This window comes from Saccopteryx bilineata, chromosome 1 (assembly GCF_036850765.1).
Source record: "Saccopteryx bilineata isolate mSacBil1 chromosome 1, mSacBil1_pri_phased_curated, whole genome shotgun sequence".
In the NCBI taxonomy this organism is placed as follows: Eukaryota; Metazoa; Chordata; class Mammalia; order Chiroptera; family Emballonuridae; genus Saccopteryx; species Saccopteryx bilineata.
In genome coordinates, this window is record NC_089490.1 from 33,771,147 (window position 1) to 33,799,122 (window position 27,976).

Here is a 27,976-nt window from a genome sequence, read left to right on the forward strand (position 1 = left end):
AAATCCATTATTATATTTCATTGGTCTAAAGAAAAAAAAAACACACAATCATCCTATCCTCACTGGCACAGAAAAAGCACTGGGAGGGGGGGGAGTCAGAAAACAATCTTGATTAAAACATTCAGTGAAACAGGAACAGGTGAGTCATCAGACGGGGTTCTTTAAGGAAAGCAGAAAGAGCATCAGGTATTGATACAGAGGGCATTTAATAAAGAAAATTGGTCAGCCCAGTGTTGGAGGACTGGAACAGCAGAAAGAGGACACTGAGGTAACTGAGATAATAATGCAGGAAGCAGCTACCAGCTACAGAACTGGGGGACAAAAGGGAAGATATTAGTTTGCAAGAATGTGGGACACCTGTGAGAAGGGCGCCCTGCTCAGGAGCCGTGTGTTCCCCAGGAGCCCAGACGAGGGCAGGGCCTCTGACTCGGGGCTCACGGCTCTGAGCAGGGGGCCTGCGGGTTGCTGCTGGCACCTGTGAGGAGACTGTTTCCGGTATACTCGGGGAAAGCTGAAGGCTGAGCTGAGTGAGACACCTCAATGGGGCACCTCTGACCAGAACAGCAAGAGACAGGAAGTGCGTCTCCTTCATCCCACCTCCCGGGCACCTCTGACCAGAACAGCAAGAGACAGGAAGTGCGTCTCCTTCATCCCACCTCCCGGGCACCTCTGACCAGAACAGCAAGAGACAGGAAGTGCGTCTCCTTCATCCCACCTCCCGGGCACCTCTGACCAGAACAGCAAGAGACAGGAAGTGCTTCTCCTTCATCCCACCTCCCGGGCACCTCTGACCAGAACAGCAAGAGACAGGAAGTCCGTCTCCTTCATCCCACCTCCCGGGCACCTCTGACCAGAACAGCAAGAGACAGGAAGTGCGTCTCCTTCATCCCACCTCCCGGGCACCTCTGACCAGAACAGCAAGAGACAGGAAGTGCTTCTCCTTCATCCCACCTCCCAGGGGCCCCTCTGCACCCCCTACTGACAGATCCCAACAAGAAGTTGCTGTCAAAAGCATCTGAGAAATGTATGTAGTTGGCTGCCTCCCAGCTCCAACACCAGAGAGTATAGTATAGAGGAGCGAAGTGAAGTCGAGATACCGAGGGTAAGTGGCCAGTACAGATGGATACTTGTCAAGCATAATAAAATGTATTTATCTCAACCCCAAAGCCAGCTTCTGCTTAACAGGTAAACACTAGAAACACTCCCAGTGACGTCAGGAACAAAAAAAGAGTACCTATTACAATTCTATAATATTTTTCCGGATGTCCTAGCCAATACAAACAGACAAGTAAAATAAATAAGGAGTTAAAAGTCGAAAAGGAGGGTGCACAATAATCTCTACTTGCAGATGACAACAGTGTACGCACGGAAAACCTAAAAAATTCCATTGAAAATCCTACAAACAGTAAAATAATTAAATTAGCAGATTATAAGGCTAAGACCATTTAACCAATAGTTTTCATTTACAGAAACTAGAAACAGAAGATATAGTGGGGGGGGGAGACCTACTTTTAGTTGCAACCAAAAAGATAAAATACTAGAAGGAATTTTCACAAGAAATGTGGAAGAAGTACATGAAAAAGGCTCTTTCACCAAAAAAAGAGTTGAACTAACAGAAAAGCCTGCCAATTACTGGATAGGACAACTCAAAATCATAAAGATTCAATTTTCCTTTAACAAAACTCACATTTAACATGGTCTCATTAAAAATACTAAATTTTTTTTCTTAGAATTAACCTGATTCTAATATTTATATGAAAGAACAAAAAAGGCAGGGCCAAGCAACACAGTATCCCAATAAGAAGGGACCACATCATATTATAAAATGTTAATAATTAAAACAGACCAATGGAGGGCCATATGATTATTTTTTTAACTGTATTTGTTGGGTGTGAGACTGGTTAACATAATTATACAGGTTTCAGGTGCACAATTCTACAACACACCTCTGTGCACTATATTGTGTGTTCAGACCCCAAAGTCAAATCTTCATCCGTCACCAATATTTATCTGTACTGAACTATATAAACTTTGACTCCATACTTCTCGTTCTGGGAATTCATCCTAAAAATAACATTTGACATGACTACAATTTTACATTTAAGCATTGTTTATAATAAAAAAAAAAAGATTAGGAAATTACCAAATGTCATCAATCAGGGTGGTTAAGTAAATTATCTTCATGTATACGATGGAATACTATGTAGCTATAAAAAGTAGAGTGCTCTCTTCAGAAAGCTTTCCAAGAAACAGTAAGTAAATAAAATGAGGTGTTAAACAGTTTACACATATGTACTATCCACATAAAAAAGAATAAAAGTAAAAAATTTTATTTCCTTGTATATAAAAAATAAATAATGAAAAGATTCACAAGAAACTAAGAAAAATTGATTTTCTTAAAACTGAGGAGAAATAACGAGATAAAGAATCCTCACTGATGTATTTTTGTTTTCATTTTTAATCATGTGAATGTTTTACCTTTGAAAAAATTAAACTAAAATTAAAATAAACAATCATAGCAAATGCTCCCAAACTAAATCTTTAATCCCTACAACAGAGATACAAATACTACAAAGTTTTTCCTTTTACCTTTCTCTATTCTCCCAATCCTATTACTAAAGTCTTAGGCAGGGGTCCCCAAACTTTTTACACAGGGGGCCAGTTCACTGTCCCTCAGACCGTTGGAGGACCGGACTATAAAAAAAAACTATGAACAAATCCCTATGCACACTGCACATATCTTATTTTAAAGTAAAAAAAAACAAAACAGGAACAAATACAATATTTAAAATAAAGAACAAGTAAATTTAAATCAACAAACTGACCAGTATTTCAATAGGAACTATGCTCCTCTCACTGACCACCAATGAAAGAGGTGCCCCTTCCGGAAGTGCGGTGGGGGCCAGATAAATGGCCTCAGGGGGCCGCATGCGGCCCACGGGCCGTAGTTTGGGGACCCCTGGTCTTAGATTTTAAGCCAGAAACAAACAAACAAACAATAACAACCCAATTTATCCTTTGATTCCACAGACAAAACAAAGAACCTCTCAGAAGAATGCAGGTATAACCAAAGAGAAGGAAGGAAGCATCCACACTAACATCAACGAACAACACATTTCTAGTAGGATCCTACATCTCTGTGAAACAGAAGTTTAAAAACAGAGAGTTCCTCAAGGGTAGGGACAGGTCTTAGTCAACTTGATTTTAGTTCGTTTAAGTTTCTGACCATGAGAGCTCAGAAGGTTGGGTTCACTCTTCTGGTGAAACCCAGCCTTTTGGAACCAATGGCCCAGAGGTAGCTGCCCTCCAGGCCCTGGTGGTGGTTACCTGATGGGTAAGGAAAACAGGTAAGAAAAGGAGAAACGGTTGTCAAGGCCTCTCACCTCATCCTGTAGGTCTCAGTACACAGTGCAAAGGCCTGTGCCATGCCCTGGTTTTATAGGGCCCTGATCTTAGGATCTACTAAAGTAGCTGCAACAGAGGTATCAGCTAGATTCTAGTTGCTAGAAAGACTTAAAGCATGAGTTAATAACACTGAAGACTAGGCAACTTGAACGAAAACCCAGGCCTAGCTTCCTGACATTTTACAGGAGCCCCTGCCCCATAAAAGTTTTCATGAAAGCACAAAAGAAATGACATGCACAAAAGTCACATGATAGACTCAGGTTTCAGACCCAGAAATTAAAATATAAGATAAGAAAATTCCTAGTTATGCCTGACCAGGCAGTGGTACAGTGGATAGAGCATTGGACTGAGATGCAGAAGACCCAGGTTCGAAATCCTGAGGTCGCTGGCTCAAGTGCAGGCTTCCAACTTGAGCACGGGGTCGCTGGCTTGAGCATGGGATCATAGACATAACCCCATGGTCACTGGCTTGAGCCCAAAGGTCACTGGCTTGAAGCACAAGGTCACTGGCTTGAGACCAAGGTCACTGGCTTGAAGCACAAGGTCACTGGCTTGAGACCAAGGTCACTGCCTTGAACAAGAGGTCGCTCACTCTCCTGTAGCCCCCCCCCATCAAGGCACATATAAGGAAGCAATCAATGAACAACTAAAGTGCCACAATGAAAAATTGATGCTTCTCATCTCTCTCCTTTCTGTCTGTCTGTCCTTGTCTGTCCTCTCTGGCTGTCTCCTAACTCTCTGGCCTAAAAAAAAAAAAAAAGAAAAGAAAATCCTTAGTTATAGCTCCTCTTTTGTATATAATCTTCTAGAACAGAGTTCCAGAATTCTATACACATTCCTTCTTTTTGCTTTTTTTCCTATGTAGTAAAAAACTGTAGATGGGCTTAAATTCAGGGAGCAACCATTTCTAGCTAAGAACTGGTTCTTCTGCCTCACCTGATGATTTTTTTATGTCTTTGTCTATAGTGCATTAGCTGTATGAGACCCAGTTTCCTTATCACAATGATTGCATTAGCAATCATTTTTTCCCAATGTTCGTTCATTTATATTTAAAATGATACCCAAAAAGCAATAAAATATGTATTCAACTAATTGCACATGCTGCTAATAAAGACAGCAATGCTGAAACTACTTATAGGCAGGCAGCTCTCAAAATATTCCTTTGTCATGACAGGATGACACAATCCAAAATGCTGGCATGAAGACCTTTGTAGAGATGGCACTAATATACTGTATCAGCAATTCTCAACCGGTGTGTCACAGCAGGCACACCAGTGTGCCCCAAGAATTTTTAAAACATGCCGTACCTGACGTTTTAGTCAGGGGTACTGACCTCTTTTCCCTGAGATCATCAAATTAAAAAAAGACAGCTAACACAATAGCCATCCAGCGTGAATGAATTAAAATTATACCTACTTTTTTTGTGTCAAATCAGCAAAAAATGTGACATGGGTTTTTTTTTTGGTGTGCCACAGAATTGTAGTAATTAGTTTCTGTGTGCCATTAGATGAAAAAGGTTGGAAATTGCTGTACTACATGAAAGGGAAGGTTAGACAGACAGGTGCCACAACTATGAGCTGATGCTTCTCATCTCTCTCCCTTCCTAGCTGTCTCCCTCTCTCGCTGAAATTAATTAAAAATTAAAATTAAGCCTGACCAGGAGGTGGCGCAGTGGATAGAGCTTTGGACTGGGATGTGGAGGACCCAGGTTCGAAACCCCGAGGTCGCCAGCTTGAGCGCAGGCTCATCTGGTTTGAGCAAAGCTCACCAGCTTGGACCCAAGGTCGCTGGCTTGAGCAAGGGGTTACTCGGTCTGCTGAAGGTCCGTGGTCAAGGCACCTATGAGAGAGCAATCAATGAACAACTAAGTATTGCAACAAAAAACTGATAATTGATGCTTCTAGTCTCTCTCCATTCCTGTCTGTCTGTCCCTATCTATCCTTCTCTCTGACTCTCTCTGTCTCTGTAAAGAAAAAATAAATACATACATACATAAATAAATAAATAAATAAATAAATTTTAAAAATCTGAACAGGCAAGCAACCCCTTATATTGTAGAATTCAAATTTCAGACACCTCCTACCGCCTCCCTGCCAGTCTTTTATAACCTGGAATGAATTAGGTAGAAGTGATCATCCTCTGATTATATCTCGCTGCACGCTTCAGTATGAGAACAGCACTCTGATCGGAGTTGCGGGCAGCAGTTTGGGGAAGAAGGGCAAAGAGTATCTTAGAAGCGAAGCGGCACTTAGGGGTGGGGCAAGCCTTAGCAAGACTGGAGAGAGGTGTTCGGGGAGGCCAGAGATCCAGCATGAGAGCTGGGGGTACCTGGATGAGCAGAAGAGTGAGAAAGGGGAGGAGAGCAAACAGCAGAACCGTATTTCAACTATGGTACTTTGTGTTTTCTCAGATATGCTCTAGTGACTCCAATTATTTTACCTGCTCAATCCCATTCATCCATTCATCAAGTATTTACCGCACATCAAACATTCAACAAATAGTGAATAAGTCCGCTTTCCATGCAAGATACCACACTAGGCTATGGAGACAAGATAAACACTACACAGAACCTGCCTTCGGAAGACAGATGTGTAAATCCTCACCTCCACTGCCCTCATCCAGTCCCAGAAGGGTGACTGTTTGGGAGGAGTAAGGGAGGACTGTGAGATAAAGAGAAGAAAGAGTTGATGTTTAATCCTTTTTTTGAAGTATAAGTAGGTATTTGCCATACACACACACACACACACACACACACACATCCTAGAATAGAGGAGGAACTCCAGCACTGGCAGTAGGATTAAAACACAGAAAGGAAAAGTGAGCATGAAGAAGCTGGGCCTTGTTTGAGTAAGGTACGCATTAGAGGTGGGTTAGAGTTGAGACGGAGAAAAGGTGTACTAATCCCATAAGCAATGAGAAGCCATTAAGCAAAAGGAGCAGAAGATCAGATCTGATTAGAGAAAGCTAACTCTGCCAACAGTATAATAAAGGTGAACTGGAGGCCAGAGCCACGGAGACCGAATAACAGACTATTGTGAAAGCCAGTTCCTACATGGTCGCTGGTTTACGAGCTTTATATTTGTAACTATGACGTGTTATTTCATTAGATGCTCCTCATCTTTCCAGCTATCGCCCCTACCGTTGATCCTTGAAAGAGGTAAACAGCTACATTCTTCAGAGTGAACGGGGGCACTAATCAAACAGGAGGCTAAAATAATAGGCATAAATTCAGATTCTCCTGGGCAAGGGGGATGATACAATCTTTCCATCATTGGGGTTGTTAGCATACACTTATATTTTGATCCAAGAAAAATGGCAACTCCTGCTTTTCCACTTAGTTTTTGCTTTTTAAATTCCTTTCTGGCACTATCTGAGTTTCTACAACCTAGCACGTTGGCTGTATTTCAGCCCAAGCAGGGAACAGTTGACTAATTTCTTGATGCCCACTAGTGCCCTTTGCTGGGGTCTCCAGTACCAAAAGGAAAAGCTCACCTATTCTTTTTGTTTCTCTTTTTTTTCCTACCACTCAGACTGCGTTCTCGCCTTCTTACTCTCCCAAAGGAAGAGAAGAACGATCACCAATGGCAAAAGGCAATTGCACAAGCAACACCAAGAGCCAGCTTTACACTCAGGAGAGCACACTGCAATTCCTCCTCGTGGTATCGGGTACTCTAGAGCTCACCTCTTCTGTAACTATCAGAGATTGCCTACCCTCTGCAACTGAGGATGGCTCCAGACTGGCCCTGGAAACTGTCAGTCAACATACACTCAGGAAACATAACTTAACTTAAATATTAATCTTAAAAAAAAAAGGCCCTGGCCGGTTGGCTCAGTGGTAGAGCGTCAGCCTGGCGTGCAGAAGTCCCAGGTTCGATTCCCGGCTAGGGCACACAGGAGAGGCGCCCATCTGCTTTTCCACCCCTCCCCCTCTCCTTCCTCTCTGTCTCTCTCTTCCCCTCCCGCAGCTAAGGCTCCATTGGAGCAAAGATGGCCCCGGGCGCTGGGGATGGCTCTGTGGCCTCTGCCTCGGGCGCTAGAGTGGCTCTGGTCGCAACATAGCGATGCCCAGGATGGGCAGAGCATCGCCCCCTGGTGGGCGTGCCGGGTGGATACCGGTCGGGCGCATGCGGGAGTCTGTCTGTCTCTCCCCGTTTCCAGCTTCAGAAAAATACAAAAAAATAAAATAAAATAAAATAATTAAAAAACTATTATTTTCTTTAAAAGTGTTATAACATATTCCAAAGCCCAATATGGATATCTATTAAAAGAGCATCCTTGGGGGGAGTTAGAAGGGGCATAAAGGGGGATTAATGGTGATGAATGGAGACCTGACTTGGGGTGGTGAACACAATACAATGCAGTATACAGATGATGCATTCTAAAACTGTACATCAGAGACCTATATAATTTTATTAACCAATGTCACCCCAATGAATGCAATAAAAGAGAAAAAAGTTTCCTGTTTCTTTGAACAAGATAATAAATTTTCCAAATACATTTAAAAAGAAACCTCTTCTTTTTAGATTTCTGGATTATTCCCGTACACTCTCCTTATCAGTTGGCAGTCGCTCTCTGTTTTTCTAAGCTACACACACTACTTCAGTTTTAATTTAAAAGCCGGTTGCCATAGTTTCTCAGAGAACAGCTTAAGGCAGGCATGCTTGAGTCCATTATTTTCTTAAGGTTTCTAGAGAAATTGTATATAGCAGTAGCAAGCCAAAATTTCCCAATTTTACCTCTCAGCCAGGACAGCAAACTATTCCAACGTTAGGTATCCTAAATATTTTAAAGAGAGTCTAAACAACTGGGAATGTTGTTTAAAATGTAGTCTTGGTTTTCTTCTGTTCTGCAGCGTCAGGAGGTCATGTAACCAGCAGCCCGCACTTGGGCAATGACTGCAGAGCAGGGGGCGGCTCAGCCTAACACACTGCACCTGTGGAAAACACCAGCGCATTCTTCTTTCTAATAATAGTGAAGAAAATGCACTCTAGCCACACGCTACAATAATTGCATTGCTTATTTTCTAATAACTCCGATTGAAATGCAAATGCCAATAGGCCTGGAAAAGAAACTCTCAGAAAATAGATTAAATAATGGAATTTCATTTTTTTAAAGATTTCAAAAATTAAAAAGCAGAGCTCAGAAAACCTTATTTCTTAAAGCCAAAACTCGATTCCATCGGAGTCCCTACCCTGCTTTCAGATGGCAATTACCACTATCTCTAAGTCTTGAAAAGCAAGCTCAAAGGTTATTCTGGGCTTTCAAAGTTAAAGAATGTAAATGAACACTGATCCTTATGAACTTTATAAAAGGTAAATGCCAGATCAGCAAGTTGTAATTCAGCCTCATTCTCCGGCTTCTAGGTAGCTATGAGTGTGCACGGTGCAGGTAAAAGGACCAGGGTTGAAATTTCAGCTCTGGGAGCCATGTGACCTTAGGCAAGTGATGATTAAGTGAGATAGGACATATGTAAAGATAGGAAAACTCTCAGAAAACGACAGCTAGTGTCATTTCTGCATAACTAGGTCATCTCCAGGATGTGGGGCACGATGAGATCTCAGAATTTTCTGAGAAGCTTAAAATCAGCCTACTTCCTTTGACTGTCATTTTTAAAACGAATATAAACTACTTAATTATACTGATTTTTCCAATTTAAGTATTATGCAAAACATAGACTTTCTCATTCTGTATCACTAAACTTTCTTTTATTCTCTCTTTCCTGCACAAGATGAAGAGATTCTAAAAAGTACATGAGAGAGAACGGGGCCATATTTCCAACCAGAAGCATAGGGAAATTAAAGATGCCCTGTGCATGTTATATTATAGGAATTTACTAATGAGTAAATGCATGGTGAATGAATAAAGATGCCATTCTGCCTGACCTGTGGTGGCGCAGTGGGATAAAGCATAGATTTGGAACACTGAGGTTGCTGGTTCGAAACCCCAGGCTTACCTGGTCAAGTCACATATGGGAGTTGATGCTTCCTGCTCCTCCCCCTTCTCTCTCTCTCTCCCTCTTTCCCTCTCTATCCTCTCTGAAAATTGAATAAAATCTTTAAAAAAAAAAATTAAAAAAAAAAGATGCCATGCTATCAAAGCTATTATAATATATATTCCTTTATCTTTCAATTTAGTAGGCTTACGTATTTTTAAAATAATATTTATTACTTTCACTGATTTACACAATGATCTGTAAAACAATATAATAAATACTACTATTTCTAGCTTACTGAAAGAGTAACTAAAACCTCAAGAATTTTAAGTGACTTACTCAAGGTGAGCTAAGCAACAGGGCTTGACCTCAGGTCCTCTAATACTAAACCAGGATCCTGTCCAGCATACCACTCTGCCTGGTCAGGGTCCTGTCCAGCATACCACTCTGCCTGATCAGGGTCCTGTCCACCATAGCGCTCTGCCTGGTCAGGGTCCTGTCCACCATGCCACTCTGCCTGGTCAGGGTCCTGTCCACCATACCACTCTGCCTGGTCAGGGTCCTGTCCACCATGCCACTCTGCCTGGTCAGGGTCCTGTCCACCATGCCACCCTGCCTGGTCAGGGTCCTGTCCACCATACCACTCTGCCTGGTCAGGGTCCTGTCCACCATACCACTCTGCCTGGTCAGGGTCCTGTCTACCATACCACTCTGCCTGGTCAGGGTCCTGTCCACCATACCGCTCTGCCTGGTCAGGGTCCTATTTACCATACCGCTCTGCCTGGTCAGGGTCCTGTCCACCATACCACTCTGCCTGGTCAGGGTCCTGTCCACCATACCGCTCTGCCTGGTCAGGGTCCTATTTACCATACCGCTCTGCCTGGTCAGGGTTCTGTCCACCATACCACTCTGCCTGGTCAGGGTCCTGTCCACCATACCACTCTGCCTGGTCAGGGTCCTGTCTACCATACCACTCTGCCTGGTCAGGGTCCTGTCCACCATACCGCTCTGCCTGGTCAGGGTCCTATTTACCATACCGCTCTGCCTGGTCAGGGTCCTGTCCACCATACCACTCTGCCTGGTCAGGGTCCTGTCCACCATACCACTCTGCCTGGTTAGGGTCCTGTCCACCATACCACTCTGCCTGGTCAGGGTCCTATTTACCATACCGCTCTGCCTGGTCAGGGTCCTATTTACCATACCGCTCTGCCTGGTCAGGGTCCTATTTACCATACCACTCTGCCTGGTCAGGGTCCTGTCTACCATACCACTCTGCCTGGTCAGGGTCCTGTCCACCATACCGCTCTGCCTGGTCAGGGTCCTATTTACCATACCGCTCTGCCTGGTCAGGGTCCTGTCCACCATACCACTCTGCCTGGTCAGGGTCCTGTCCACCATACCGCTCTGCCTGGTCAGGGTCCTATTTACCATACCGCTCTGCCTGGTCAGGGTCCTGTCCACCATACCACTCTGCCTGGTCAGGGTCCTGTCCACCATGCCACTCTGCCTGGTCAGGGTCCTGTCCACCATACCGCTCTGCCTGGTCAGGGTTCTATTTACCATACCGCTCTGCCTGGTCAGGGTCCTGTCCACCATACCGCTCTGCCTGGTCAGGGTCCTGTCCACCATGCCGCTCTGCCTGGTCAGGGTCCTGTCCACCATACCGCTCTGCCTGGTCAGGGTCCTGTCCACCATGCCACTCTGCCTGGTCAGGGTCCTGTCCACCATACCACTCTGCCTGGTCAGGGTCCTGTCCACCATGCCACTCTGCCTGGTCAGGGTCCTGTCCACCATGCCACTCTGCCTGGTCAGGGTCCTGTCCACCATACCACTCTGCCTGGTCAGGGTCCTATTTACCATACCGCTCTGCCTGGTCAGGGTCCTGTCCACCATACCACTCTGCCTGGTCAGGGTCCTGTCCACCATACCACTCTGCCTGGTCAGGGTCCTATTTACCATACCGCTCTGCCTGGTCAGGGTCCTGTCCACCATACCGCTCTGCCTGGTCAGGGTCCTATTTACCATACCGCTCTGCCTGGTCAGGGTCCTGTCCACCATACCGCTCTGCCTGGTCAGGGTCCTGTCCACCATACCGCTCTGCCTGGTCAGGGTCCTGTCCACCATACCGCTCTGCCTGGTCAGGGTCCTGTCCACCATGCCACTCTGCCTGGTCAGGGTCCTGTCCACCATACCACTCTGCCTGGTCAGGGTCCTGTCCACCATGCCACTCTGCCTGGTCAGGGTCCTGTCCACCATGCCACTCTGCCTGGTCAGGGTCCTGTCCACCATACCACTCTGCCTGGTCAGGGTCCTATTTACCATACCGCTCTGCCTGGTCAGGGTCCTGTCCAGCATACCACTCTGCCTGGTCAGGGTCCTGTCCACCATACCACTCTGCCTGGTCAGGGTCCTGTCCACCATACCACTCTGCCTGGTCAGGGTCCTATTTACCATACCGCTCTGCCTGGTCAGGGTCCTGTCCACCATACCGCTCTGCCTGGTCAGGGTCCTGTCCACCATACCGCTCTGCCTGGTCAGGGTCCTGTCCACCATACCGCTCTGCCTGGTCAGGGTCCTGTCCACCATACCGCTCTGCCTGGTCAGGGTCCTGTCCACCATACCGCTCTGCCCGGTCAGGGTCCTGTCTACCATACCGCTCTGCCCGGTCAGGGTCCTGTCCACCATACCGCTCTGCCCGGTCAGGGTCCTGTCCACCATGCCGCTCTGCCTGGTCAGGGTCCTGTCCACCATACCACTCTGCCTGGTCAGGGTCCTGTCCACCATGCCACTCTGCCTGGTCAGGGTCCTGTCCACCATACCACTCTGCCTGGTCAGGGTCCTATTTACCATACCGCTCTGCCTGGTCAGGGTCCTGTCCAGCATACCGCTCTGCCTGGTCAGGGTCCTGTCCACCATACCACTCTGCCTGGTCAGGGTCCTGTCCACCATACCGCTCTGCCTGGTCAGGGTCCTGTCCAGCATACCGCTCTGCCTGGTCAGGGTCCTGTCCACCATGCCACTCTGCCTGGTCAGGGTCCTGTCCACCATACCGCTCTGCCTGGTCAGGGTCCTGTCCACCATACCGCTCTGCCTGGTCAGGGTCCTGTCCACCATACCGCTCTGCCTGGTCAGGGTCCTGTCCACCATACCACTCTGCCTGGTCAGGGTCCTGTCCACCATACCACTCTGCCTGGTCAGGGTCCTATTTACCATACCGCTCTGCCTGGTCAGGGTCCTGTCCAGCATACCGCTCTGCCTGGTCAGGGTCCTGTCCACCATACCACTCTGCCTGGTCAGGGTCCTGTCCACCATGCCACTCTGCCTGGTCAGGGTCCTGTCCACCATACCGCTCTGCCTGGTCAGGGTCCTGTCCACCATACCGCTCTGCCTGGTCAGGGTCCTGTCCACCATACCGCTCTGCCTGGTCAGGGTCCTGTCCAGCATACCGCTCTGCCTGGTCAGGGTCCTGTCCACCATACCGCTCTGCCTGGTCAGGGTCCTGTCCACCATGCCACTCTGCCTGGTCAGGGTCCTATTTACCATACCGCTCTGCCTGGTCAGGGTCCTGTCCAGCATACCACTCTGCCTGGTCAGGGTCCTGTCCACATACCACTCTGCCCAGTCAGGGTCCTGTCCACCATACCGCTCTGCCTGGTCAGGGTCCTGTCCACCATACCGCTCTGCCTGGTCAGGGTCCTGTCCACCATACCGCTCTGCCTGGTCAAGATCCTGTCCATCATATCGCTCTGCCTGGTCAGGGTCCTGTCCACCATACCGCTCTGCCCGGTCAGGGTCCTGTCCACCATGCCACTCTGCCCGGTCAGGGTCCTGTCCACCATACCACTCTGCTTGGTCAGGGTCCTGTCCAGCATACCACTCTGCCTGGTCGGGTCCTGTCAAGCATACCGCTCTGCCTGGTCAGGGTCCTATTTACCATACCGCTCTGCCTGGTCAGGGTCCTGTCCAGCATACTGCTCTGCCTGGTCAGGGTCCTGTCCACCATACCGCTCTGCCTGGTCAGGGTCCTGTCCACCATACCGCTCTGCCTGGTCAGGGTCCTGTCCAGCATACCATTTGGCTTTCCACAGGGCCCTATCACTGCAGCATGGTGAAGGAAGTCTGAGAAACGTGTCCCCAGAAAGTTTCTGTAGCCCCTATTCCTGAATATGCACTTTCTTACTGTTAAAGCAAATGAACTTGGAACACAGCAACCTGAAGGGTACCTCCATTGCTGCAGGAAGATCTGAGCTGGAATTTCAAGTTGTAGACAGACTGTGGATTAGGGACAACTTTGTGAATGTTTACTATTTTTCTAAATATCAGATAATTTACAGAATGTTATCTACAACATCTCACACCTGAACCATAGTGAGAATTAATGCTCAACCTGCCCCACCAAAGGCATTACCCAAGATAAATTTTCACCTGGTAGAGATTTTCAAAAATGATCCCAATCCTATCTAGACAAAGATATCTATTTGTTTTACTGTGGCAATTCTTTTTTTTTTTTTTAATAATTTTATTTTTTTAATGGGGTGACATCAATAAATCAGGATACATATATTCAAAGATAACAAGTCCAGGTTATCTTGTCGTTCAATTATGTTGCATACCCACCATCCAAAGTCAGATTGTCCTCTGTCACCTTCTATCTTGTTTTCTTTGTGCCCCTCCCCACCCCCTATCCCTCTCCCATTCCCACCTCCCCCCCGTAACCACCACACTCTTATCAATGTCTCTTAGTTTCACTATTATGTCCCACCTACGTATGGAATAATACAGTTCCTGTTTTTTTCTGATTTACTTATTTCGCTTCGTATCATGTTATCAAGATCCCACCATTTTGCTGTAAATGTTCCGATGTCATCATTTCTTATGGCTGAGTAGTATTCCATAGTGTATATGTGCCACATCTTCTTTATCCAGTCATCTATTGATGGGCTTTTTGGTTGTTTCCATGTCCTGGCCACTGTGAACAATGCTGCAATAAACATGGGGCTGCATGTGTCTTTACGTATCAATGTTTCTGAGTTTTGGGGATATATACCCAGTAGAGGGATTGCTGGGTCATAAGGTAGTTCTATTTTCAGCTTTTTGAGGAACCACCATACTTTCTTCCATAATGGTTGTACTACTTTACATTCCCACCAACAGTGTATGAGGGTTCCTTTTTCTCCACAGCCTCTCCAACATTTGCTATTACCTGACTTGCTAATAACAGCTAATCGAACAGGTGTGAGGTGGTATCTCATTGCCGTTTTGATTTGCATTTCTCTAATAGCTAAAGAAGATGAGCATCTTTTCATATATCTGTTGGCCATTTGTATTTCTTCCTGGGAGAAGTGTCTATTCATATCCTCTTCCCATTTTTTTATTGGATTGTTTGTTTGTTTGTTGTTGAGTTTTATGAGTTCTTTGTATATTTTGGATATTAGGCCCTTATCTGAGCTGTTGTTTGAAAATATCATTTCCCATTTAGTTGGCTTTCTGTTTATTTTGTTATCAGTTTCTCTTGCTGAGCAAAAACTTCTTAGTCTGATGTAGTCCCATTCATTAATTTTTGCCTTCACTTCTCTTGCCATTGGAGTCAAATTCATAAAATGCTCTTTAAAACCCAGGTCCATGAGTTGAGTACCTATGTCTTCTTCTATGTACTTAGTTGTTTCAGATCTTATGTTTAGATCTTTGATCCATTTTGAGTTAATTTTTGTACAGGGGGAGAGACTGTAGTCCAGTTTCATTCTTTTGCATGTGGCTTTCCAGTTTTCCCAGCACCATTTATTGAAGAGGCTTTCTTTTCTCCATTGTGTGTTGTTGGCCCCTTTATCAAAAATTATTTGACTATATATATGTGGTTTTATTTCTGGACTTTCTATTCTGTTCCATTGGTCTGAGTGTCTATTTTTCTGCCAATACCATGCTGTTTTGATTGTCGTGGCCCTATAATAGAGTTTGAAGTCAGGTATTGTTATGCCCCCACCTTCATTCTTTTTCTTTAGGATTGCTTTGGCTATTCGGGGTTTTTTATAGTTCCATATAAATCTGATGATTTTTTGCTCTATTTCTTTAAAAAATGTCATTGGAAGTTTGATGGGAATTGCATTAAATTTGTATATTGCTTTGGGTAATATAGCCATCTTGATTATATTTATTCTTCCTAGCCAAGAACAAGGTATATTCTTCCATCTCATTATATCTTTTTCGATTTCCCTTAACAATGGTTTATAGTTTTCATTATATAAGTCCTTTACATTCTTTGTTATGTTTATTCCTAAGTATTTTATTTTTTTTGTTGCAATCGTGAAAGGGATTATTCTTTTGAGTTCCTTCTCAGTTGTTTCATTGTTGGCATATAGAAAGGCTATTGACTTCTGTATGTTAATTTTGTATCCTGCGACCTTACTGTATTGGCTTATTGTTTCTAGTAGTCTTTTTGTGGATTCTTTGGGGTTTTTGATGTATAGGATCATATCATCTGCAAAAAGTGATACCTTTACTTCTTCTTTTCCGATATGGATGCCTTTTATTTCTTTGTCTTGTCTGATTGCTCTGGCTAGAACCTCTAGTACCACATTAAATAAGAGTGGAGAGAGTGGACAACCCTGTCTTGTTCCTGATTTAAGGGGGAAAGCCTTCAGTTTAGTGCCATTTAATATGATGTTAGCTGATGGTTTATCATATATGGCCTTTATCATGTTGAGATATTTTCCTTCTATACCCATTTTGTTGAGAGTCTTAAACATAAAATTGTGTTGTATTTTATCGAAAGCCTTTTCTGCGTCCATTGATAAGATCATGTGGTTTTTGTTCTTTGTTTTGTTGATATGGTGTATTACATTAACCGTTTTATGTATGTTGAACCATCCTTGAGATTCTGGGATGAATCCCACTTGATCATGATGTATTATTTTTTTAATATGTTGTTGTATTCGATTTGCTAGTATTTTGTTTAGTATTTTAGCATCTGTATTCATTAGAGATATTGGTCTGTAGTTTTCTTTTTTTGTGCCATCCTTGCCTGGTTTTGGTATGAGGGTTATGTTGGCCTCATAAAATGTGTTTGGAAGTATTGCTTCTTCTTCAATTTTTTGGAAGACTTTCAGTAGAATAGGAACCAAATCTTCTTTGAATGTTTGATAAAATTCGCTGGTATAGCCGTCAGGGCCTGGACTTTTTTTGGGGGGAGGTTTTTAATGGTTTTTTCTATTTCTTCTCTACTGATAGGTCTGTTTAGGCTTTCTGCTTCTTCTTGACTCAGTCTAGGAAGGTTGTATTTTTCTAGGAATTTATCCATTTCTTCTAGGTTGTTGAATTTAGTGGCATAAAGTTTTTCATAGTATTCTACAATAATTCTTTGTATATCTACGGTGTCCGTGGTGATTTCTCCTCTTTCATTTTGGATTTTGTTTATATGAGTTCTTTCTCTTTTTTCCTTGGTAAGTCTTGCCAAGGGTTTGTCAATTTTGTTGATCTTTTCAAAGAACCAGCTCCTTGTTCTATTAATTTTTTCTATAGTTTTTCTGTTCTCTAATTCATTTATTTCTGCTCTGATTTTTATTATCTCCTTTCTTCGGCTGGTTTTGGGTTGTCTTTGTTCTTCTTTTTCTAGTTCCTTAAGGTGGGAAGTTAAGTGGTTCACTTGGGCTCTCTCTTGTTTGTTCATATATGCCTGAAGTGATATGAACTTCCCTCTTATCACTGCTTTTGCTGCATCCCATAGATTCTGATATGTCGTATTGTCATTTTCATTAGTCTGTATATATCTTTTGATCTCTGCACTTATTTCTTCTTTGACCCATTCACTTTTTAAAAGTATGTTGTTTAGTTTCCACATTTTTGTGGGATTTTTTTCCTCTTTTTTGCAGTTGAATTCTAGTTTCAAGGCTTTATGATCAGAAAATATGCTTGGTACAACTTCAATTTTTCTGAATTTGCTGATGTTGTTTTTGTGGCCCAACATATGGTCAATTCTTGAGAATGATCCATGTACACTGGAGAAAAATGTATACTCAGTCACTTTGGGATGAAATGTCCTGTAGATGTCTATCATATCCAGGTGCTCTAGTGTTTTGTTTAAGGCCACTTTGTCTTTGTTGATTCTCTGTTTGGATGACCGATCTAGACCCATCAGCGGTGTATTGAGGTCTCCAAGTATGATTGTATTTTTGTCAGTTTTTGTTTTAAGATCGATAAGTAGCTGTCTTATATATTTTGGTGCTCCTTGGTTTGGTGCATATATATTAAGAATTGTTATGTCCTCTTGATTCAGTGTCCCCTTAGCCATTATGAAATGGCCATTTTTGTCTCAGAGTACTTTTCCTGTCTTGTAGTCAGCATTATCCGATATGAGTATTGCTACACCTGCTTTTTTTTGGATGTTATTTGCTTGGAGTATTGTTTTCCAGCCTTTCACTTTGAATTTGTTTTTATCCTTGTTACTTAGATGAGTTTCCTGTAGGCAGCATACAGTTGGATTTTCTTTTTTAATCCATTCTGCTACTCTGTGCCTTTTTATTGGTGAGTTTAATCCGTTTACATTTAGTGTAATTATTGATACTTGTGAGTTCCCTCTTGCCATTTTATAGATTGCTTTCTGTTAGTTTTGTGTCTTGTTTGATCCTTCTCTTTTGTTTTTCTATCTTTTGTTTTTATTTGGTTGTATTCCATACATCTTTCCTCTGTTGCTATCTTTTTTATCTCATGTGCTTCTGTGGTGGTTTTTTCAATGGTGGTTACCTTTGAGTAATGAAAAGGGTCCCTACCCTGTTCATTGTAGCGAACTATTTTGTGAGTACTTTTGCACTCCATCGTCCTTTGCTACTGTTAATCTCCATCTTCTCCCCCTCTTTCTTTTTGTTGTTGTCACAGTTTAAATTTGGTTTTATTGTGTTCTTTTTGGAGCTTTTACTTGTGGCTCTGTTTTTTTTTTGTTCTTTGTATTTGATTGGAGAACCCCCTTTAGTAATTCCTGGAGTGGGGGTTTTCTGATGATAAATTCCCTCATCTTTTCTGTATCTGTGAATGTTTTTATTTCTCCTTCATATTTGAAGGATAGCTTTGATGGGTATAGTATTCGTGGCTGAAAGTTCCTCTCTTTCAGGACTTTAAATATTGGGGTCCACTCTCTTCTAGCTTGTAGAGTTTCTGCTGAGAAATCTGATGATAATCTAATAGGCCTTCCTTTATATGTTGTATTCTTCTTTTCCCTGGCTGCCTTGAGAATTTTTTCTTTGCTGTTGGTTTGTGTCAATTTCATTATGATATACCTTGGAGTAGGTTTGTTGGGGTTAAGAAAACTTGGAGTTCTGTTTGCTTCTTGAACTTGAGGCTTTAGTTCTTTCCACAGGCTTGGGAAGTTCTCATCTATTATTTGTTTGAGTATGTTCTCCATTCCATTTTCTCTCTCTAATCCCTCTGATATACCTATTATTCTTATGTTATTCTTTTTGATGGAGTCAGATAATTCTTGTAGGGCTATCTCATTTTTTTTAATTTTTGAGTCTCTTTCTTCTTCTCTCTGTTGTGCCTCAAGTTGCTTGTCTTCTATTTCACTAATCCCCTCTTCTATCTGACCTGTTCTATTAGCTAAGCTTGTTACTTCGTTTTTCAGCTCGTGAATTGAGTTTTTCATCTCTGTTTGATTTGTTTTTATAGTTTCAATTTCCTTGGACATATATTCTTTGTGTTCATTGAGTTGTTTTCTGAGCTCCCTAAATTGCCTTTCTGTGTTTTCTTGTATATCTCGGAGGATTTTTAGGATGTCTATCTTGAATTCTCTGTCATTTAGCTCCAAAGTTTCCAATATATTAAATTTTTTCTCCATAGATTTTTCCTCATCTAGCTGTGTTACCTCTCTTTCTTTTGTATCCATGATATTCTATTTTCTCTTCCTTAATGGCATCTGAGGGTGGTTTTGTTGATAGTATTAATGAGATTTAATAAAGAATAAAAAGTTAAAAAAATAGTAAAAAAATAAAAAATCGAAAAGAGTTGTTTTTTTAAAAAAATTAATAATGAAATAAAGAAAAATAAAATAAAATAAAAATTTTTAAAAAAAGGAAATTATTCCCCTCCTCCTTTTTTCCTCTCCTCTCCTCTCTCCTCTTTCTTGAGAAAATCTTGTGGTGGACTGTGAATTATAACAAACAATGCCTGTGATGGAGGGCCTGAATTGGGGAAAAGTAATAAAGGGGCAAAAAAAAAAAAAAAAAAAAAGAGCGTATGGACCCACAAAAAGCAAATAAGGAAAAAATTTGGGTGAAGAATAAAATGATTTGCTTTTAGGTGTTGGTTGTCTAAGAGTTATGATGAGAGGAATAAGAGGAAAATGGAAAAATGGGGGGACAAATTAAAAAATTACTATTGTATTTAGTGGAACAAGAACTAGATAATATGGAGAGCCAGGGAAGGGAGCACTGCTAGTGAGTTAAAAAGGTCAAGTAAAAACCCCCCAAAATGCCACAAACATAAGTTTGAATCCCAGATAAGATAATTTGTTTGTTATTGAGGTTTGAATGAGAGGAGATGTAAAGGAGAAAGGAAGAAACTAATATAGAGGGAGAAAAGAAAGAGAGAGAGAGAATAAAAGAGGGAACCACTAAAAGAAGAAAAACGAAAGGAGAGAGAGAGAGAGAGAGTTACGGGTTTTAGAGTGCAACCCTCATAGAGAGAAAGGAAGAGAAGAGAAAAGATAATGGGAGATGTAACACTTATGGGTAGTGTAGTTCAAGGAGAGGAGAGAGTAAGACCGGTAGAGAGTTAATCAGCCAAATTGGAGGAGGAAAAAAAAGTATCAAGAATGAAGATAAGAGAAACAAACGAACAAATATAATAAAATGGGATAGGTTATAAAATCTGCAGATTATTCTTGATTTTGAGAGGTTATCTTCTTGCTTTTTCTTTTCTCTCCCTCTTTCTGGTCGGTGACTCTGTATCCCGGGTTCTGCCCCTTTGGCACGCTCAGGTAGAGGTTTGCAGTTGATAAGTCTCTATGGCAATGTCATGTATTGTGCTTTAGTCTCGTTGGCAGTCAAAGCTCATTAGAAGTTATAGGCTCCGACAGTGAGAGAGTCCGTGTTCCTGGAGCCTTTCTCCTAGTCTTTCCTTCCTCAATTAGTAGCCTGATAATCCAGCTATGGGGTTGCTGCTGCCTCTGCCTGGATAGTAAGAGGCTCAAAGAGCTGGCAACTCCCCACTCTATTTCCACTCAGCACAGGGCTCTGGGTAAGGCTCAGTCAGTCAGAGCTGCTAGCATAATCAGGCGGGCTTTCCGCCCACTCAAAGGCCTCTGGCTCTGCCACTCTGTCCGGTAACACAAGCGGGCGCCCACTTCCGGGGCGCTTGGAGGAAACTCTCACTCACTGTCTGCGACCAGGATATCTGGCCAGCAGTCTCACGCTCTGAGTGAAATCCCCAACCGCAGGGAAAAGTTGCAGCGTTGGAATTGAGTCTCCCTCCGTCCCCGTGCGCGGCTTTTGCAAGGCGCTGGGGCAGCCCGAGATTCCGCTTTGGCCCACACAAAGGCCCCTGACTCTGCCCCTCTGTGCGATAACACGGGCGCGCACTGCCGAGGCACTCGGAGGAATCGCTCACTCCTTATCTGCGCGCACAAACCAGGATATGAGACCGGCTACGTTTCCCTCTGAGTGAAACACCCTCCAGCACGGAAAATCTCCACCGTTGGAATTAGTTCTCACTCCCTCCCCTGCGTGGCTTTCCCAGGGCGCTGGGGCTGCCCAGAGACTCTGCCCTCGGCCCACAGAAAGGCCTCTGACCCTGCCTGTCCGTGGGGCAACACGGGCACCCACTCTCGGGGCCTAGGAAGAAATACTGTGGCAATTCTTAACTGAGCTCTATCTCTGGCCCTGGCCAGTTGGCTCAGCGGTAGAGCGTCGGCCTGGCGTGCGGGGGACCCGGGTTCGATTCCTGGCCAGGGCACATAGGAGAAGCGCCCATTTGCTTATCCACCCCCTCCCCTCCTTCCTCTCTGTCTCTCTTCCCCTCCCGCAGCCAAGGCTCCATTGGAGCAAAGATGGCCCGGGTGCTGGGGATGGCTCCTTGGCCTCTGCCCCAGGCGCTAGAGTGGCTCTGGTCGTGGCAGAGCGACGCCCCAGAGGGGCAGAGCATCGCCCCCTGGTGGGCAGAGCGTCGCCCCTGGTGGGCATGCAGGGTGGATCCCGGTCGGGCGCATGCGGGAGTCTGTCTGACTGTCTCTCCCCGTTTCCAGCTTCAGAAAAATACAAAAAAAAAAAAATGAGCTCTATCTCTGCCCTGAAATACATAGATAAGCAATAAGAGGGCAGGCATTTGAAAGTATATGCCAAAGTATATGTCTTATATATCTCTAATATTTCTAGAGATGTAGACTATAGTTTTCATTGGATTCTCGGAATGCCCTCCAAAGGCTAAAATCCTTCAAGAAAACTTTAGAAGTGTAGAAAGTACACCTCATTACTATTGAATTTGAAGCTTTTTTAAGTTTCTATTTGTACAGCAAGTTTCTATTACACTGCATCACTTTCTTAAAAGGCTAGACAGTTTCACCAGGTTTTCCCAGATATATCTGCGATTCCTTTGGGACACACTACAGAAGCTTTCACAGGAGGCAGTTATACCCTAGGCTGGTCTGAAATGTTCGCAAATGCTTGCAAACTCCTCCATTAGTTCACTGTAGAGTGGGCCGTGGCAGGAATTTATTTATTTAACGTTTGTTAATGATTTTCCAGAGTTGCTGTTAGTTATTTAAAACTTATTAATGGGCTACTTCTTAATGTGAGAGTTTACTCTCTTTGCAAATAACATCAGTCATGATTAAATGTATATCGTTTTCTGTAAAATCTGCCAGCAGTTCTGTAATCTCTATTGAGTTTTCCGGATTTGGAGGGAAATCCAGAATATCTGGAGAATATTAAACAGGGAAAAAAAAATTTTCAAATGAAAATGTATTGAGGTTAGATTTCTAAAATTTCTGTATAGTAGTCAAATAAATGGAAATTTCGGTACTGCATGAGTTATGTGTAGCAATATACATGTCTCCCGGCATCACCTTACTATTGTAAATGGCAAAATGCGACAAGACTTTCCAAAAAGTAAGGGGGAAAAAAAAAAAGCAATAGGCTTAACGCAGAGGGTGGGCCAGACTAATTAAAATGTAAAATGTCTCTCACTGAACAGAATTATATATACAACTGAACAGAATGCACCCAGCAGCCATTTAAGGATTCTTGTATGTTTTTATTGAATTTATTGGGTGACATTGATTAATAAAATTATACAAGATTTGAGGATCCTGAAAAGTAAATAGTAGCAAAGGACTTGAAGTTTTTTTAAAAAGCCAGGATTTGAAGTACCGCTAAATCAATGGTGAGTTTGCCATATTTCCCTCCAGTATCCCCCGGACTGAAAGCAAGACAGCAACCCAGCCTGAAAGCCAACCCTGGCTGGGTGTGAGGCCCACACAGAGAGAGCTCCAGGAAAACCACCTCTATCCTGGCTTGAGGAGGGAAACAGGGAATTCTTAAGTCTTGGAAGGCAGAAATCTACCATTTGTTTCTTCTCTGAGCACTTCTAAGCCCCAGCCTTCCAGCAGTGCCACGGCAATGGCATTGGAAGTCCCAATGGAAAAGGAACCAAAACTCTTTGGAAGGAAACCTTCCTCTGGGCCCGAGAAAGTGGGACAAACTCCTATCACTTTATATTCCCTCTTTCTTCCCACCCGTTGGCCCTGGATGCAAGCACAGTCACAGAAGTATGCCATAAAACAGGATAACAAAACCCCCAATTTTCTAACCAGACAAACAAAAGGAATCTGAAAGTACTACCAACCATACAGGAATTAATACGAGTAAGTGCGAATACTATTAGGCCAACAAATTAGACAATTTTGCTGAAATGAACAAATTCCTAGAAAGATACAAATTACCAAACTGACTCAAAAAAGAAATTAAAAAATCTGAATAGGCATATAAACAGTAAAGAAATCGAAGACTTAAACTTTAAGTTGATAACTTAAAATATTCCCCCCCAAAAAAAACACTGACCTCAAATTACTTTATTCATGAACTCTATCAAATATTTAATAAAAATAATACCAGTAATTCACAAACTTAGAGAACAAAGAAAACCTCAAAATGGATCCCAAACTAAACATAAGAACTAAAACTGTAAAATTTCTAGAAAAAGCACAGCAAAAAAAAAAAGTTTCATGACCTTGAGTGAGGCAATGAGTTCTTAGATATGATACACAAAAAACAAAAGAAAGAAAAGAAACTACTATCCATAAAGGAAAATAACTGATAAATTGGACTTAATATTTAAAACTTTTGCACTTAACAAGATACTTTTAAGTATGTAAAAAGACAAACCACAGCATAAGAAAACCTTTGTAAGTCACAAGTCTATTAAAAGTCTTATATCCCTGTTGGTCAAATAAGTTTGTAAATATGATGTGTATGTTTGCTTGCTTATAGTTTGCATTGGGTATGGGGGACACGCTGTAAGCAGGCAGGGTCCTTATAATCTAAGGCTGAGTTTTAAGATTAACCCTTTTCCACCCTTTTAATACTAAGATCTTTTCAAAACTAAGCTTTTCCCCACAACCCTGACTGTTGCATGATGTGGGGTGGTGCACCTCATGAGGAATCCCATTATGCCTCAGATAAGTGACTTTGTATCAGAGACTTCCTTGTTTGTATATTGGATTAAAGGTTTAGATTTCTACACTATAAAATGGGGCTGGAGGAGCCCTTGCAAAAGGAGAGCAGAGAAAGGCCACGTGGAGGAGAGAAGAAGCAGCCAAGATGGCTGAGTGCTGAAGGAGAAGCCAGTTTGTGCAGAGTTTGTGCAGAGAGAAAGAGATGGGGAACAGAGGTGAATAAGGCTGGTGAGATAAACACCTTTGATTCTAGGAAACTCGGATAAGTCAGTGGCTTTGGGAGCCCTGAATGGAAAGAGAAGTGTTTTCCCACTGTGTGTATTTCTTGCCCGCCAGGTGCAAGCTAGGATTAAAGGCAATGGCCCACCAGTTCTTGGCTCCGTTTTTTCATTACCATCTGCCCAAATCAAATGCAAACCTGCACGGGCCAAGCGGCTGTGATGGTGGCTGTGGTTACTGGCACTAAAATCCCGAATATATAAAAAATTCTTTCCACTCAATAAGAGGATACAGTACCCAATTTAAAAATGGGCAAAGATTAGCCCTGGTGTGAGTCTGTCCTGTATAGCTGTTCTCTGTAACAGTAGTTATTTATCTACATCTGTCTTCTCTCCCACCTAAGTGTGTGCCAATGCCTCAGGGAAGATTCAATGGTCCTGGACATCAGCTCCCTGAGACCCCAGAACTATCTTTTGGGTGTGAACTAAAGGCTGACAAAAATTATCACTTTGAAATAGATAGTGATGAAAATAAGCACCAGCTGTCTTTAAGAACAGTCAGTTTAGGGGTTGTTGCAAAGGATAAAATATACATTGCTAAAGCAGAGGCAATGAATTATGAAGGCAGTTCAATTGCAGTAACACTGGCAAATTTGAAAATGTCTGTAAAACCAACAGTTTCTTTGGGGACTTTGCAATAACTTATACAGTCTTATGGTTGTAATGTGGTTCAGGGACTGTGTAGATTAATGGAAAGCACTTAATAGCTGTGGGGGGGGGGGAATGCTGAGTTAGAAGATGAAGGGGAGGAGAATGTAGAAGTCCTAAGTATACGTGGAAAGTGATCATGATTGGTCCCTGGAAACGGTAGCAAGTTTCCACACACACACACACACACACACACACACACACACACAAATGCAAAACTTGCAACTGATGAAGATAATGATGATGAAGATTTTTTATTTATTTATTCATTTTAGAGAGGAGGGCGGGAGATAGAGAGAGAGAGAGAGAGAAGGGGGAGGAGCAGGAAGCATCAATTCCCATATGTGCCTTGACCAGGCAAGCCAGGGTTTTGAACCGGCAACCTCAGCGTTTCCAGGTTGACGCTTTATCCACTGCGCCACCACAGGTCAGGCTGAAGAAGATTTTAAGCAAATATTCATCACAGCATTATTTATAATAGCTAAAAATTGGGGGTGGGGAGCCAATGTCTATCAACTGGTGAATGGATAAACAAAGTCTGGTATGCTCATAGAATGAAATAGTATTCAGCAATAAAAATGAACAAACTACTGATACATGTTACAATATGACACATATTATAACATGAATGAACCTGAAAATCATTAACCTACATGAAAGAGGTCAGATGCAAAGACTACATGTTCTATGATTCCACTTATATACAGTGTCCTGAAAAGGCAAATCTATGAACACTGATATGAGATTAGTGGTTTTGTGGGGCAACAGGTAGAAACATTTCTCATGGCTGCAAACAGGCATGGGAAGGAATTCTGAGGTAATGGGAAATAATCTAAAGCTGGAAATTAACCCTCAAAAAAAATTTTTTAAGGTCTTATTTATTGATTTTTCATGAGAGGAGAGAGAGAAGCGGGATTGGGGGGAGTGAGAAACATCAACTCATACTAGTTGCTTCCCATATGTGCCTTGTGCCTTGATCGGGCAAGCCCAGGGTTTTGAACTGGTGACCTCACCATTCCAGGTTGAATGTTTTACCCACTGTGCCACCACAGGTCAGGCAAAAACTTTTTGAAAAATTCAGTTAGGCCTAGAAGCTTCAGATAGAAGTAATTTCTTTATATATAAAAGCCAAGGTATTGAAAAAGATTGTCAGGCCAGACCTGTGGTGGCGCAGTGGATAAAGCGTCGACCTGGAAATGCTGAGGTCACCGGTTCGAAACCCTGGGCTTGCCTGGTCAAGGCACATATGGGAGTTGATGCTTCAGCTCCTCCCCACCTTCTCTGTCTCTCTTCTCTCTCTCTCTCTGTCTCTCCCTCTCCTCTCTAAAAAAAAAATATATATATATATATTGTCAAAGCAAAACAATAGAAAATGCTTAAAATGAGTGCTTTGGGAACAGTAGACAGCTGCCAGCTAGACATAAATCAAAAAATTATCTATGATAGATTGCTAAAGTGACCACAATACTATGCAACGTCTTCCATCAGGACTCTATTTCCCCCACTCCCTGAGACTTGCTTTGTCTAAAACAGGGGCTGGAACCTATGGTTTGCGAGCCAGATGTAGCTCTTTTGATGGCTGCATCTGGCTCGCAGATAAATCTTTAATAAAATAATAACGTTAAAAATATAAAACATTCTCATGTATTACAATCCATTCATTTCCTACCGCTCATGTTCATGGTTGTGGGTGGCTGGAGCCAATCACAGCTGTCCTCCGGGACAACATCAAATTTTTATTGGATAATGCATAACATACACGGGTCATTGTGAGGTCAGGAAGTAAACTTCCCTCCTTTTAATCAAGTAGTCAGCTAGTTAATTGCAGAAACCCTTTTGACGAAGAAGATGACTAAAAGAAAAATGATGCGGAGTATCATACTTTTCAGCAGGAATGGACAGAGGAATTCGCCTTTGTGGAGAGAGCAGGTTCTGCAGTGTGTCTAATATGCAATGATAAAATTGCATCAATGAAATGGTCAAATATAAAGCGGCACTTCAACACACGCCATACTACATTTGCATCGAAATATCCAGTGGGGGACAGCAGGAAGAAAGCATGTCAAGAGCCACTGTGAAGAGTGCAAGCTAGTCAGCAGCAACTCCGTGTTTGAGCCCAACAAGGTGACTGGAATTTGGCTAGCTTTGCTGGTGCTTTCACAATTGTGAGAAATAGAAAGCCATTCACAGATGGTGAGTATGCCAAAACATTTATGCTTGATGTGGCCAATGAAATTTTTGACGACTTTTCGGATAAAGACAAGATAATCAAACGAATAAAAGACATGCTTCTGTCAGCAAGAACTGTTCACGATCGTACCATCATGATGGCAAATCAAATTGAGGCAACACAAGTGAAAGACATAAATACAGCACCATTCTTTTCTCTCGCTTTGGATGAGTCAACAGACGTAAGCCGTTTATCCCAGTTCAGCATGATTGCAAGGTATGCTGTCGGTGACACACTACGTGAGGGAAGTCTTGCTCTTTTGCCTATGAAAGAGACAACAAGAGGGGAGGATTTATTCAAGTCTTTCACTGAGTTTGCTAAAGAAAAAAATCTACCGATGGATAAACTTATTTCGGTGTGTACTGATGGTGCTCCGTGCATGGTGGGGAAAAACAGAGGATTCGTAGCGCTTCTTCGTGAACATGAAAAGAGACTCATCCTAAGTTTTCACTGCATCCTACATCAGGAAGCGCTTTGTGCTCAGATGTGTGGTGAGCAGCTTGGTGAGGTGATGTCGCTGGTCATTCAGGTGGTCAACTTTATTGTTGCCCGAGTTTTAAATGATTGCTAGTTTAAAACACTGCTGGATGAAGTTGGGAATAATTATCTTGGTCTGCTTCTGCACAGCAATGTGCATTGGTTGTCAAGACGGAAGGTGCTCAGCCATTTCGCAGCTTGTCTGAGCGAAATCCGGACTTTTCTTGAAATGAAAAACGTCAAGCATCCTGAGTTAGCTAACACTGAGTGGCTCCTAAAGTTCTACTATCTCATGGACATGACTGAACATCTGAACCAGCTCAATGTGAAAATGCAAGGCGTTGGAAATACAG

The 27,976-nt window shown here is 43.0% G+C and overlaps 1 protein-coding gene and 2 pseudogenes across 4 annotated transcripts in view; 1 reads left to right on the forward strand and 2 right to left on the reverse strand.

Annotated features, from left to right (window-relative positions):
- DST (dystonin) overlaps positions 1-27,976 on the reverse strand; it is a 508,664-nt gene that overhangs the window by 463,477 nt on the left and 17,211 nt on the right. The window lies entirely within an intron of this gene.
- On the forward strand, positions 347-27,327 carry LOC136320973 (nucleophosmin-like; annotated as a pseudogene).
- On the reverse strand, positions 6,927-7,122 carry LOC136321506 (small nucleolar RNA U3; annotated as a pseudogene).